Here is a 14,987-nt window from a genome sequence, read left to right on the forward strand (position 1 = left end):
TTTCACAATTTTGAATTTTTAACACCTAGGAAAAGTGGTTCTGCTAAACTATTAATGATTTACCGAGGGTGATCTGCATCAGTTCACAATTTTATACGCTCCTTGTATAATATTGAATGAATAATTTGAATGACAATTAGACGAAACCAGAGCCCAAAAACGAACCATTTATGTTTCGAACTGGCATGTAATGGTGCTAGACTGAACCAAGAATGCAAGGTTAAAAAACACATCTGAGTAAAATTAAGCACGCAACTCTCTGCTTAAATAAACGACATCTACCGATTCAACAAAAAATCCAAACCTTGTTCACTCAGAATGAATAAGAGTCGATCGTCGACGGAGAAATTCACTTCAAGTTTCTTCTAATTGTCTGCTTGCGATGAAAGCTGCAGGAAAAGATAGCAAGCAACTGATTGTGTGGTCGATTTCGAAGCTTGGATTTGCAATAGACCACCGTCAGGACCCTTATTTATTCTGGATAAGCAAGTTGAGAGTTTTCTTACTTATATTTATGATAATTGACAAAATATTTATAACTGTATCACTTGGAACTTGAAACAGATTGTACCAAGTTATTCATCATTTTGTTTTTTTTTTCTATGGGAATACTAAAAAAGTTTCCTCCCATATCTATTGTAAGTTATAGAAATTCTCATGACTGCCTATTTAGAAATCACAGAAAAAGTTTCTGCAACTGCTTTAGAGGTCATGCTGGATCATCTACCATAACATGTTCATGTATCGGAAGAAGCAATCAGTGTTTTCAGGATTTTCCAGAGAGTTAACATGAAAGCAAGATACTTGTGTGACCCATGAAGATTCGCGATTGAAAGTGGTCATAAATATTCGGGACGGGAGGAGGAGCAGTATGGTTTACTGATGAGTTCAAGTTAGCTAAATGAGTTGGTGTCTAGCTGAATGTCTCGAAACAGGCATTCCTAGCGCAATTATTTATAGTTGATCAGACAACTGAGCAGCACTAAGTGACTTGTCATTGCAAAACCTCTCGCTGACAACTGGCAAGGAGAAATCAAGTAAGTTTTCTTCATTTCCTGAAGACGCCAACTTGGTTGATAATACACACGTGAGGAAGTGTATTGAAGTTCTGATGATTGAAAAGTGCTACTATTCGGATTCATTCTACGCTAGAGGTTCCAGTTTTGCCTTTCATCCTTGATCAAGTAACCTTCAGGTCACAAAAAGATCGAAGGAAATAAAAAAGCTGATGTTTTTGCGAAGAGAGTAGCAATCTTTGTATGGACTCCCAAAGAGTCATGAAAGAAAAATTTTGATCATAGAAACTTGAACAACTAAAGGTTGAGATTGGCCTCTGAGATCCGAAGAAGAAAGAGTATCTACCCATTTTACCTCGTTAAAATAATATCAGATAGTGAGACCTGCCTTTCGGAACTAAAGGGGATTTGCTTCGTAAAAGTCAAGTCATGATCTACAATAAACTCGAGGATAACAATAATACATTGCAATATCCCCGGAATATTTACATTTCGGGGTTGGAATAGATTATTACGTAGAAACATTTTAATTGACCTTGCTGTAAAAAATCCTAGACTGAAAATTATGAACATTGATAGATTTCATAGTATCCATTTTTACAGTATTGCAACATATAAAAAAATATTCATTGTACCCTCGTCACATTGAAAACATAGCATATTGAAGATTTTTTTTCAATAACTTTCAGTCTATTAGTGGGGTTTGTGAAATTTATAGGAACGTTCGATGTCAACCAATGCGGTAGGTACTCTATTCCCCCAAGCATTGCTTTGTAACACTTTCTTAATTGTATTCTGACTTATAGTGAAAATATATATAGTGTTGCGATTTCTGCAGAACGGGTCATCCTTCAAAGGCGTACAAAGCATGTACCAAAAGCGGAAAATTGAAATATTTGTACGTGACGGAAATGGTTTATTTACAAAGAAGTACCAACAACTCCAACATCCTGCCCCCATGCATTATCTGTGGCTCGTATTCAGTTAACAATAACTTGCGAAGCATGTGAAGACGAACGGAATATGAAATTAGATGCGGCAGTTTCATAATGAATAAATATTGTGAATACCAGTATGTTCATCCCACTGCGGCAAGCGCTGAAAATTAATGATTAGGTGGCAGCCTTGGAACTGAATATGTCAATGGTACAGTGACGGTTTCTCAAGTAGAATTGCTGTTATTAGTTTGTAGATTATCATAAGTAAATATCTGATGTCATAGGATGTTCCGAAAATCAAGATAATCAAATAACATTTTAGGTTAGTATTGTGTAACAAATATTATTTTCAGAATTGCTATGTTGTCAGTAATTAATTAACCGTGTAAAGTTGTTGAGTTAACAAATACTCAAACATTATTGAGGTTTTGTTTTGTATTGGCGCTCATCTCTCTATAAACAATGTGGACTGAAGAATTGGCGGTTCGTATTGGATAATTTTTACTAATCGAGTTTTATGATTGACTGAAGAGTCATAAAATTAAATTTAAAGTCATGTTACGGTAACGAATAGAATGTGTGGATGAGTATCGCCGTTTTGTCGGCAATGTTCAGTTCAGGAACTGATCGCGATTTGAGTGTTGAAATTCGATATTGGTGCAGTTATAATTGTTATGTGTTTAAAATGTTTCAATGCATATAAGAATCTACATCTCGAGGGAAACAAACTATTATAAGAAACATCAGATTTGACCGAAATTCCTTTCTCAACTGTACGTAAAATAGTCAAAAACAAACCTTATGAACGCAAGACGCGATTTGATAGGGAATTACCAAAACTTTTAGATGTTGATATAATAAAATCATTGAAAAAAATAATATACGACTGTTACAAAAGCAATGAGATGTCTACAACTGAAATCATAAGGAAGAAATTGAATACTTCCGGCCATAACGTGAGCTGCTGTGACGAAACTCTTCAGAATTGGATAAATAAAGTAGGATTTTTTTCTGGATGGAATCTAGGAACTTTAGAGTGCGTGTATGGATCTCCGCCCCTGGAATCCAAATGGAATGACGAAACAAGAAGTGTGGTGTCTGTCGTCAGCAAAGCAATATATTGAAATCGTGTTTTTTCCAATAAGTAGTTTATATACAATAAAAGAGGCTTGGAGAGTATATGGATACCTGGGAAACATCAGCGTTGATGGTGAAAGTATTCGAGAGATTTCCATTGACGGCCACTTGCAGGGAACGTTCATTCAAGAAGCTGATGAGCCATACATAAAAATGATCCGACAAGCCATAGCATGGAAGTTTGGCCAGCTAACCCCCCATGCCACACACGGTCGAAGGACTTGGAAATATCAAGCGCAACAGCTATTTACTCTTCCTGTTTCTCGATTGCGTTATTCCAAATATGGGTGACATACGATAGTAGGCCGCCTGTTTACGAAAGCCATATTGATGATCGCTCAAGATATTGAAGCCTTCCAAATATTCAAGGATATGGTATTTCATGGCTTTTTCCATCATTTTTGATATCACTGATAGCAAAGCTTCTGGTCTATAGTTATTTATAAGATTTTTCTTGCCCTTTTTGGAAATAGGTTGATCGCGAGTAATCTTCCAACAAGAAGGAAAAACCCCTTTCTCGTAAGCCAAGTTGAAAAGTCTGCGAACTACTGGTGCGAGTTAGTTTGTGCACTTTTTGAGTACGATGATGGGCACTTCATCAGGACCAAATGCTTTGTTGATATTGAGCTGCCGATAGGCGAGATTTTTGGAGTTGACAGCTTGCTCGCAATTTTTGTTGAACCAAGGTTTGCCGTTAGAAGTTCGTTCCAATGAAAAAGGAATATATGCAACCATGGATGATAGAATAACTTCCGTTACTTCAGAGGCACAAAGAGATGGATCTTCGATCATTCGATATTGTGGACATTGAAGTCACTGAATATGGAAATTTCAACACTGGGATGATTGATTTTCAGAAAGTCAATGATGTTTGCAAGTGAAGAGAATAGAGCCCTATATTGTAAATCGCTTGGTGGTCGACAAACGCAGCATATGAGTAGCAGGGATATAGAAAATTGACGGGGTTTGTTGAAGCATTGACTTTGGTTTCTTTGGTTTCTTTGGAATATAAGGACTATTTATTTGCAGATTTTGGTGCACTGAGTTTATATTTGAGTTGAGTCCTCTGATCTTGCAAAAATCGATTTTGAAGTTGCTAGTGGGCCTCTTAGCAACTGTAGTTACCATGCTATTTCCCTGTGAACTGATGTTAGAAAGACCCTGCTGACTGTCAGAATTAGTGGTTTTCGAATAACTTCAGTATGCATTTTATCAAAAGAATAACTCTTAGTGAAAAAAAAAAAACAAAAATAATGGTGAGTTGATAGTCTATAGGCTTAATACAAACGGAGTATTAGTTGGTTCGTATTCATCAGACGCCAAAACTAAAAGTTTTAATGTGAATGTGTATTTTTTTCTGTAAAGTCTCATAGAACATTCATAAATACACATTATAGCTATACTTCTCGTATCATTAACATTTTAGTAGTTATTTTGAAGGAAAGGCCATTTTTGCGAAAATCCAAAAATGTTTTTTACAACTCAAGCTCAATTTTTTTCAAAACTAAAGCATGTTACAAGTAAACAAATGAAGTGGATAGTGAAATAATTAATATTATTTTCAATTGGGGTGGCTTTATAAGGGAGTGATTTTCACATCTTAGTAAAAATTTCTATATTTTGAAAAAAAAAACAGTATTTAGTAAAAATTAATTTGAATTGAAGGGGTTATATTTTTTGGGAGTGATTAATTTTTGGGAAAGAAAGTTTTTGGCTTTCTACTACTCCATCTGATACAAAAAAAGGGATGAGAGAATCTTCCAAAGAAAGGAAGGAAGTAATCAATTTGAAAATAAGTAACTCTATACATGGATGTGTAGATCATGCAAAGAAGTAACTTTCATACACAAACTGAAAGAAAGTGAAGTATTTGTTTCGAAAGAGTTTTTTTTTTCGTGTAATTCAATGTTTATATGAAAGTAGCTGTTTCAGGAGGACTTTCTTTCAGTTGTGTCTGAAAGTTACTTCTTTGCATGATCTACACATCCATGTATAGAGTTACTCATTTTCAAATTGATTACTTCCTTCCTTTCTTTGGAAGATTCTCTCATCCCTTTTTTTGTATCAGATGGAGTAGTAGAAAGCCAAAAACTTTCTTTCCTAAAAATTAATATTTTTTGACATCCCTTGTGAGCGATGAAAATACATAAAGTTTGACGATCAGATGTTCTAGGAAATGCATTAACTCCTATGAAGAATAATTTTTATCGAAAAATTAATCCAATGTATGAAAATCTCGTGTCATAGTGTTTGTAGCCGCACTTCTCCGGAACGGCTCCACCGATGTTTTTCTGATTTTTTTGAGTTTTTTTTTGGATTTTATTTCGATTTGGCATCAAATGTGAAACCCTATGGAAATAATTTATATGGTGGAATAAAATTTGATGGGTAATATGGTGCAAACCTTTTGATAAGCATAATGCCTGTTCCATTTCTGGAAATAGTCTCAATATATAGGTATACTCTCGCACGCCAAACTCAAACCCTTTTTTCTATATGTTTACAAAATATGTAAAATTTGTTTCAATGGGAATCACTTACATGTGTCCCCGATCACATCTAAACGACCAAATATAGCAAAGAATTCAATAGGAAAATATTTTCATTTGGAAAGCACTGGACTACGTATCGTAGCAACCTAACAAAATATTAAATTACATAAAACCCGTTATTTTTAATAATATGAATGAAGTACCTACTTTAAATAATCTACAATAAACATAAAATTTGCATAACCGGCAATGAACTGGTCAACTAGTTATTCAGAAAAAATATCTTTTTTCTGATACTGAAAAATGAGTTGTTTATAAAGACTTGATACCGTACTATGTAAATACTCCCGATACAATTTGAAAAACTCTCTGGAATGAAACAACTCTGATTAAAAAAATTTCGATTAATAGGAAAGTCATAGTCATCGCATTTGCAAAAGAGATATACCTATTCGTCTCACTAGTAGTAAAAGACTAAACATGGAGATTTCGAAAACAGTGAGAGAGAGAGTAGGTTTGAGTATCAAAATCGCCTATTTCTGGATACTATTGAATGATACCAAAAAAACAACTCTGGCTGTTGGAAAAAATCGAAAATTCCAAAATCCTTTTTTTTTGCTTCATCTTCTTCAATTATAGATACTTATATGTCGTTCGCATTCTCAACTTCCAAATTATGAATATGTAACCGTAAAATTGAAGTTTTATCTATATCTCTGAGAGTATGAATTCATGCCACTTCAAAATAATACATGGAATACAAGAAATTTTCTTAGCAAAATTGCTGACTAGAAAATTTTCTATACATTCAATTTTATTGTACTTTTTTATTTTTTTTTATAAAAGTACAATAAAATTACTTTCTGGTAGTTTTTTATATTTTCGTTGGTATTGGAAATATTTGATATTTTGAACCAAAATATAGTGTTTGTGCTTCCATCAGCAGTTAATGAAAAACAATTTCCAATTTCTGTAAAGTAAATTCACAATCAAATCTACAACTTTTCAGTTTTCGCACGGTTTTGATTTCCATTTCCGTTATTTTCAAAAGGGTTCTGGAACTAGGTAAAAACCCTATTTTATGTGAAGGCCGTAAAATATTAGTAGATATAAAACGGATTAGGAAAATAATTTCAAGCAACTTATTCCATATGTTAAAGTATAGCGTCATTCACTTGCTGGAATGTTTTGTTTTCTGTCAAATTTTAATCGCGCTCTCAATATTGTGAAAAATTCAACTTCCCATCACTGGGGGGGTATGTGGTCATTCGTTATATAGCTAGATATGTATTTTTATTTCAACTTATCTTTTATGAATACTCCGACCCGTTACTCGATGAAAATTAATAACATTATTTATGATAATAATTATAGAATTTTCTCAGTAAATTTTATTCAAGATGCTTTCCACTACACAGTAGCTTCATCAGTTACTGATACATCAAACTATTCTACAATATTTTTTATATAACAGAAAGTAATTACAAAACGTGTTAGATAAATAATTGAATCTGATAAAAAGATTTTAAAAAAACAATCACAATACAATAATACTTCTAGTGAAACAGTTATTTCATGAATAATTTATATAAATAATATATGAATTATCTATTATTTATATATTTATATAAATTCATATGAAATTTATTTAAATAATTTACAAATATTGTATTCCAAATAAATATCTGGGTGAAAACTGCACATTTTTCAGGCCAGCTGCATACTGGCAACATTGGTTAGGCAGTCACATGATAGGAACACACTACTTTTCGTTAGATTCCACACACAGGTGATTATTCATTTTGAATTTCAAGACTTTTAATTCTGCTGTACTTTTAATTGTTTACTGCAAAATAGAAACCAAAGTCCAATCGTCCCAATGGAAGAGCCCAGGGAAACCAACAGCAAAAGAAGGACGCTAAGTTCGATCGGTTTTCTTTGATTACCGTGGAGTAGTGCATCAGGAGTCCTTGCTACATAGTCGTACAATTGATGAGGAGTATTACTTTGAAGTTATGCGCCGCTTGCAAGAAGCAATACGAAGAAAACGTCCGGTATTGTGGAAAAACAATTCTTGGCTTTTGCATCACGATAATGTACCTGCTCTCTCTTCATTGCTTCTTCGTAATTTCTTGATAGAAAACAACACCGTAATCATGCCTCAGCCACCGTATTCACCAGATTTGGTACCCTGTGATTTTTTTCTGTTTCCAAGATCGGAGAGACCCATGAAAGGATACGTTATTCGTCGATTTAGGAGATAAAAACCGAATCGCTGAGAGAGCTCAAGGACATTACCAAAAAGTGCGTATCAAAACTGCTTGGAGGATTGGAAAAATGCTGATACAAGTATATTATATCTGAGGGGAGCTGTTTTGAAGGGGACAAAATAGAAATTGATGAATAAATGAATATTTTTTGAGAAGAAAGAAAATTCACCATATTTTTTGAACAGACAGCGTATATATTCATACATTTCAAAAACTACACTTCATTTGAAAAATCTATCACAACATGTTTCGCTAAAACATTAACTTTTTCAAGTGATTTATACTTCAAGTTGTTCTTAACATTAATATTTATATACTACAGGTAACCATAATTGAGACTACCTCCAAAAATTTCCTGAACTTGTTGGTCATTCATTGAATGTTTGAATTTTTAAGTTTATTAATTTCTATTGCTTCCAAATGATTCAGTTTCAAACCTTTATTTTGTATGTGCAAAATTTTGAACTCTTCGTTGAAGATATGATTTTCTTCTAGAAGATGATTTGAATATGTTGAATGTGTTGTCTTATTTACACAGCTCGTATGATGTTCCTGGATTCGATTCCTAAATGGCCTGCCAGTTTGACCAATGTACACCTTAGAGCTCGTTCCACACTTTAATTTATATACTCCTGATTTCTCGAATTTGGATGTTTTGCCTTTATTGTTTTTAACTAACTTTCCCAAAGTATTACTTGTTCTATATGCATTTATAATATCAAATCAATCCTCAAGAGGAAGATTAATCTTCCTCTAGAAGATGATCACTTGGTGATCGAAACACATGTCAAAGTTTTAAAAATAACGATTTGGTGTTGGTAAAAAACTCCAGTAATATTCATTAACGTCAATATATGTTTATGCACAAGACAATAGAAGGCTGTGATAAATGATAAAAAAATAGTTTGAAAGGTATCTTAATCTATTGAAAATATCAAAACAAATTTACGGTCGACGCGCGTTTCGCTAACCAAGTTAGCGTCCTCAGGAGATCATTATTACCAGTCATGTTGGGAAAATGTTTTCAATAGATTCATTTTACGCCAGAGGTTTCAGTACGAAGTATCGAAGTATCTTAATGTTTAGAGTAGAAATATATTTTCAATTATATTTACTGAAATGAAATAGAAAATTAAAATAAAATATTGACAAAGGAAAACAAATTATTTATCTGATTCAAGTCTGATATAGATGGAAAAATTAAGATTTGAGTCCATCTTACCGTCTTCATGACATATTTGCTCATTTCTTCAACAGAGTGGTTGTTACTGACAAACAAATAATACAAATAACGTACAATCGAAACGGTTCGAAGCAAAAACAATGTATGTTTAAATTAAATAAAATTTTGATAAATTTATTTTCCATTGCGAAAAAGGATTCAAATTTGCACACACAAAAGAAAAGTTCAACTTGTGATTGTGAAAATCTATTACTTGACTAGAATAATACTCCCAAAGGTGTATTATTAATAAATGAATAGCAAAGTAATTAACACACTTTCACGCCAACTCAACTAGAATGAGAAACAACGTACATACCACATACCACAACGCACGCCTCAAGGTATGCGATTTTTTAGCGTTGCATTTAACAACTACCAAAAGAGTCAGGTATTTATGGTTACATTGCGTAACATCTAGATCTTGTCTTCTACGAGTGCGGTTTTGAGGGGATAGGAGAGTGATACTTGTATTTTATGATTGTCGGACGATATACTATACAGTGTCTTATATATTTACAACAACAAATAATATTTGTATTTGACATAAGTTGAAAATGTCCATTGTATTCGGGTCGAACGAAACTGAAAACGAGAAAACACTAATATCTCCAGAAACTTGAGAAATTCAAAAAACATAAATTAACGCTAATATTACGAATATATGTTCAATAAATTTATGCTGTAAACTCTTTATTCAACAAAAAATTCATATATCAAAACTCATTTTCAACAATATAGAACAATAAAAATCAGTGATCCTTAACCTGAAAGCAGGAATCATCAACACCCTGACGGAACATACCTATAGAATATGTGAACCGGAACACCTACAAGAAGAATTGGAACATCTTCAAGTGGATTTGAGATCGAATGGATACAGTGTAACCGAGATCAACAAGGCCATCAAACTGAAGACCTCAAAATAGGGAGGAAACTCAAACGGTTGCACACGCGTTTCTACCATATATCCCTAGGGTTACAGATAGAATCGGAAAAATCCTGAGGAAGCAAAACATAAAAACAATGTTCAAGCCCACCAGGAAAATACAGCAAAGCCTCATATCTGCGAAAGACAAAAGAGATCAACTATCAGCGGCGGGGGTATACCGTATACCGGTATACGGGGTATACCGTATACCCATGTATACCATGGGTACAACTGAATGAACATCGGAGAAACTGTATATTAGGTCAAATAGAAAAATTGGCAGTAGCGGAACACGCGTTTAGTGAAGGAGATCATAAGATACTGTTTGAAGATGTGAAACTACTGGCACCCAATCATAGATACCACAGTCGGCTTGTACGGGAAACCCTAGAAATCCATGAACAACAGAAAAGAGGAGGCGATAACGCCTAATCGGATTTGGAATCCCATACTAAAAGATGCTAAGGTGGCAGCAGTGCAACGCAATGTAACAGATAATAACATTTCGGCCAAAGATGCTAAGGTGGCAGCAGTGCAACGCAATGTAACACTTCGGCCAATAATAACGCACCAACTAGAAAAAGGCGGGCTACTACATAAATACAGCTTACGAACTAGAAATCACGAATCATCGGTGAACTATCAGGATGAATAGACCTCTGAAGAAGCCAGCCACTTGGGCTGGCGAAACGTTAGGATGCAGTTCCAAACCACGATGGCCTTCAGACCCGAACGAAGATCGTAACACAGTAGATCCTTTATTTTTTTATTTTTTACTCTGTCACGAGCGTGAAAATCGAATTCAAATTCAGAAAAACGTCTCTGACAATTTCGAATATTTATCAGGTGATAGTAATTTTATATTTTCGCCGGCCAATACTTTTATATCTTTGAAAAATTGAATCATGCAAAAATTCCAAGTTGGTCGAGGAAGAACTACATCTAGCAGATGAGAATTTATTCACAAAGATGTATTTATTATTCTGAAGGAATCATTTCCTTCATATATATCATTAGAAAATATCTTTAAACAGCGAATCCTGAGTCAAATTAGTACAAGAATTATCAGGTTGAATAAAAGTGTCATTACCCAATCGATTAAATAATACCTCCAGCTGGATCCTGTGTTCCATCGAAATATATAATGGAAACTATCAAGAATTAATATTGCTTGGTAATTATTATTTAAAGATTGCGTGAAAGTTCAAGTTAATCACAAATTGTTTATAATAATTGTGAAACAAGGAACCAATTATGCTTTTGCAGAACTGTATCAATTAGTATTTTTGATCCTACCAATATTTGGAGGAGCCATGTAGAACAAAAATGAAAAAATCTGATCAAAGTTTGAAAACATTACATTCATTTCACAATTATATGTTATATAGAACCAATTCCTTATTGATCATTCATGAGAAATGGGGCTGCTTGATAACGATCAACTCAATTATGATTATTGGCACGAAAACCAAGTAAATAAATAGAAAGCATTTACAGACAGATCCATATTTATTCCTCACTTTGTTATTATTAAATTGATTGATGTAGCTGTTACTATGTGGTAGGAGATCATCATGAAGAATGAGAAATGAAACGTTCTATGTTTTTTATCATTTTTATTTGTAACTATCGTTACAGTAACGATAGTTACAAATGAAAATTAGAAATGAAACCACGATAGTGGTTTCATTTCTAATTTTCAATTTTTATTATTGGATGTATTGGCAAATCAAAAGTATTTTTAAACTCATTCGAATTGGAGAAATAAAAAACAATCTATCATCGCATTTTTTATCGAAGTATTCTTTTATAATGGTGGTTTATCCTGAGAGAACATGACATAAAAAAGTATTATCCTTATCATAATTATCTACAATTTTCGTAGCTTGGGAAAATGTTGGTCTGCCTGTTTTCTCACCTTCAATCACACGCTACAACCACATGCTGAAAACTGCGAACAAACATAAGACATCTCGAGGAATGCCTGTGATGTCTTGACTGTTGACCTTTAATACATCTATTTTCGAAATATAGTAGTTTGAATTCTAGATTCTGTCAAAAGCTGCTTATTTGATTGATTGGACATACCTATCTCCGTTCCAGGACCGACAGTAGGTTGTCGGTCACCCACATGCAAAACCATTTACGCGTCCAAAGACTTTTGTTGGCTGCTTCTTTACAAATATCTAATGTACTGCTCTTTCTTAGATAATTCTTCATATTTTGACTGACGTTGACGTTATAGAATCATTTATCGGTATAAGAGACGCAGGCAGACCCGCCCAGAGAGGGGGCAAATGCCCAGGGGCTCAGACCTCGGCTCAGGCAACAACAATTAAGACTAGGTATATATTAACAGTAGTCTATATACTTACATATTTAACGACAGCAGTCTACTTGTATTTATGTAAAAAGATTTAAATTAAGAAAAAACCCTTAAAAAGGTGATATGGTTAAGGCAAACACTCATATTTGGGTTTGACGTAAAGGGGCTGAGTTGAGACCGAAAGGGGCCTTCACAAGATATTTGCTTAGAGGCCCGGAATTCGTTTGGGCAGGAGACGTTAGAATATCCCTACCAGGTGAGATGTAATTCGTGAAGGTAAGAGTTATCCCAAATGAAGCTTCCTCCTAAGGTTTGTGTATCGAAAGGATGTATGGCTCCCATCCCACTTAGTTGCGTTAACGTAACCTTCGAGATACCAAGCCCCCTCTCATCGAAGAAAGCCTTGTAATGATAATGCGGGGTTCAGTCGTGATGGACCTGCATTCGTCTCCTCAAGAGCAGGATATTTTATGTATCTGCACCAAATTATTAAGCAGCATTAGGATAGGACAGCAAAAAAAACTGTATGACATTATTTAATGTATCGTCGGGTATAGCTGACGTAGAAATTATTTTATAGAAGTGAGTTTTTGCAGGCATCAAGATGAGAATATTTCACTTCGAACATTCCACAACCTCAATATCTACCAATCAACTGGAATATATTCAGTATGACTACCTAGGGAATAAAAAGAGCGTTTTCTGGGTGTTGGGTAAAGTTGGGAACCTACTGCCATGGGAAATGCGCCCCTGCATACTTCCCAAGCCACACCTTTGTATTGATCGTCTACCTGGCGAAGGTAGTTGCAAACTCTCCACTGCACAGATCCTCACTATATTGAGGAAAATGTGTCTGTCAACCTTGGAATGGACTATTTTTCATGAAAAAATTTAGGCCCTGGTACGGGGCACATACTTTGTGAATCAGGTTCTCTACGTTTCTCTTGCTAGTTTACCTGAAAGATCAATGACCCAATAAAGTAATCAGCCTCATCAGGAAGCTGGATTTACTCAGTCGAATTTGAATAGTTGAGAGGCTTAATTTAGTACATTCATATTCCTGTTCCCATGTATATTTTTCTAACATAACTACCCAGGACTCGATACTATCAGACTGAAAAAAACAAAATGAGCCCTATTCTAGTAACACTCAATTGTGAGATTTTCTGTTCATGAGCAGTTTGAAATACAAGCAAGGCAAAAGTTTGATTACTTTGCACGACCCTGGATCCGATACGTCATCTTCGATAATAATAAGAGTGAGGTAGAGGATTTTGTATTTTGCCTCAACAACAGATTTGCAAGTATAGTCACGTATGAAATTAAAAATAAGTAAGAAATACCCTGAATGTACTAGTTATCAGAAATGTCAATAAGGGAATAGGTTTAATGTATATAGAAAGAATACGAGCACTTTCAGGTATATCCCTGACAGCTCCCATCATTGCCCACAACAAAAAAAGCGGGACTATAATTTCTTGTACATACACTGCTCTCCATTTACCCTGAGCAAAGAAAGGTATGAGATAGAGAAAAATGTTGTTAGGGTGGTGACTGAAAGCAACGGGTATCTATCAAATATAGTTGATAATTACTTGAATAACAAAAATTCAGGAAGTATCTTCGTAATGCCTCGACTTTTCGAAAAGACGAATAAATTCATAGTGCTTCCATATGAACCCAAATACACCAATGGGTTGGTCCGAACATTAAAAAATGGAATATAAGAGTGTATTTCACAACTGCACGAACACTTCAAGTGTTGGGCAGTCTGAAAGACAAATCGTTGAAAAAAGAATCTGGAATTCACGAAATAAGCTGCGAGGATTGTGGTAAGAAATATGTTGGTCAAACCAAACGGACTATATTAGCTCGCTAAAGGGAACATGTTTCGCATGTTCGGTTTCATAGAAAGGAGAAATCTAGTATCACTCAATATGCCATAGAGAACGACAATAAAATGAGTGAAAAATATTCAAAACTGTTAAGACCCGTACATGACAACAGGTTTCTGGATGCCTTCGACAGCTTGGAAATCGAAAAGTGCGGAATGCGTTCTATGAGTAGCGACAAAGGTCCTATTTCGAACAGCCCTTTGTTTGGTCTTATACGTAATAATTCTGAATAAAAAAAAGATAAATGTTAGAGGATAGTTACTAACATAGATGAAATACATAACGAATTAGAGGTATTGAAAAAGTAGTTCCCCGTGGGTTGGGATACCTATCAAGCGCGTCCCCAGGTGGCGGATAAGGGAACGGCCAGGGGACTGGAGGCCCTGTCCGGGAAGCTAATGTGGCCTTACGGACGGGGTCGACGGACTCCTGGTCAGTGGCAGAAATAAGTAGGATGAGGAGAACTAAAACTTCCCAAAAGCCTTCACAAAAGATGACACCGTGGACCAGCCTACCCAAACTAAGGTGTAGGGAATCGTGCCGACAGCTGAATGGCCGCAGGGTGATATGCGGTTACGAACGATCCCCTTGGGGAACTGGGCGAAACCTCATTGTAATCAGTCTACCTCTGATAATGCGTGGCTCTGCCAGACGTGACCAACTCTTCCCTTGCTACTCGTGGGAACACACTTGAATCAAACAAACACAAAAACAGAAATAACAGAAACAAAAACCAATACCGAGGCTGGACAGAAGTGCT

The 14,987-nt window shown here is 35.0% G+C and overlaps 1 protein-coding gene across 1 annotated transcript in view; it reads left to right on the forward strand.

The window, feature by feature from the left end:
- LOC111511867 (uncharacterized) overlaps nt 1-14,987 on the forward strand; it is an 81,584-nt gene that overhangs the window by 3,519 nt on the left and 63,078 nt on the right. The gene's annotated exons all lie outside the window — the stretch shown is intronic.

Source organism: Leptinotarsa decemlineata, unplaced genomic scaffold (genome assembly GCF_025532065.1).
Source record: "Leptinotarsa decemlineata unplaced genomic scaffold, Ldec_3_MD MMD2_tig00001019_RagTag_RagTag, whole genome shotgun sequence".
NCBI classification, from domain to species: domain Eukaryota; kingdom Metazoa; phylum Arthropoda; class Insecta; order Coleoptera; family Chrysomelidae; genus Leptinotarsa; species Leptinotarsa decemlineata.